The sequence below is a fragment of the Condylura cristata genome, unplaced genomic scaffold, assembly GCF_000260355.1.
Source record: "Condylura cristata isolate star-nosed mole 26May11 unplaced genomic scaffold, ConCri1.0 scaffold00003, whole genome shotgun sequence".
NCBI classification, from domain to species: Eukaryota; Metazoa; Chordata; class Mammalia; order Eulipotyphla; family Talpidae; genus Condylura; species Condylura cristata.
In genome coordinates this window covers 55,514,235-55,515,334 of record NW_004567104.1, presented here as the reverse complement: position 1 = coordinate 55,515,334, position 1,100 = coordinate 55,514,235, and positions in this window count along the sequence as shown.

Sequence of the window (1,100 nt, the reverse complement as noted above, 5' to 3'; positions counted from 1 at the left end):
TCAAAATACTAACAAGGATGTAACACAGAAAAAATTCTAACAGAAAAATAGAACTAGAAACAACTCTTCTCCCTTTCTCCAAGTTTTCACGCTAGACAAACTTCTTGTAACCTTAACATCAGCCTGGGTGTGGCGTGAGAAGACAAAGAGAGGTTCAAGTTAAGGTTTTCCATCAGCTCAAAGTAAAACTTGCCTTGAGGTATACAGAGTTATATAAGGGTATATTTGCACCACACTCAAGCATAAATTAATATTCTCCAGAGAAGGATATTGTAAATTGATTAGACTTTGAATTTATGAATTTAATGAAGATAATTATGGATTTTACAATGTATTTAGTCTTAAAAATATGTCTAAGTTGGGCTCTCCCTGGTGGCACAAGGGGTTAAAGCACCACATTATGAAGCTCTCCGAAGCCACTGCAACAGAAGTTCGATCCCCCACCAGGAAATTGACACACATGGTGTGGCAGACCTCTCTTGACCAGCCCACTGCTATCCTCAGCAGTGTATTTCAGGTCATCTGCCTGTTCTGCTCCCCACTCTGTCTCTGATGAATCCTCTCATCCACCACACTTCTGGCTTGTACCCCAGTTCAGACCAGTTTATTTATTTTATAAATAAATCTTAAAAAAAAAAAGTTTAAGCAATGAGATGGCAATATCTCTCTAAGGCAGAAATGTTAGCAGCTGGTACTCATAGAGCTTGCAGAACAAGTTTACCTTTTTATTCTTCTGCCATAGGATTACTATGCAAAACTATAGTTTTAGATTTAAATCACACATCAGTCTCTCCATCTTATGCATCCTCCATCAGGTAATAGTAGAAGCCAAGCATTTTTTGATGAGCATTTTGAATAACAGTAGAAATTATTTTCAGATTTTTAAAATATATTCTGAGAAAATATAACATGTATTTGTATATGTCTTCCCTTTTTAGTCTAATTTTCTAGTAAGCATTGTTTGCTGTGTAACTATATGAGCTATAGAATCAGTCACTGAGTCTGTGGCTACTGTCTGTTTCGTATAAAACTATACATTTTAAACTTTACAAATTTGCAATTTTCAGTTACAATAAAGGATCAGCAAGCATTTTAAATGC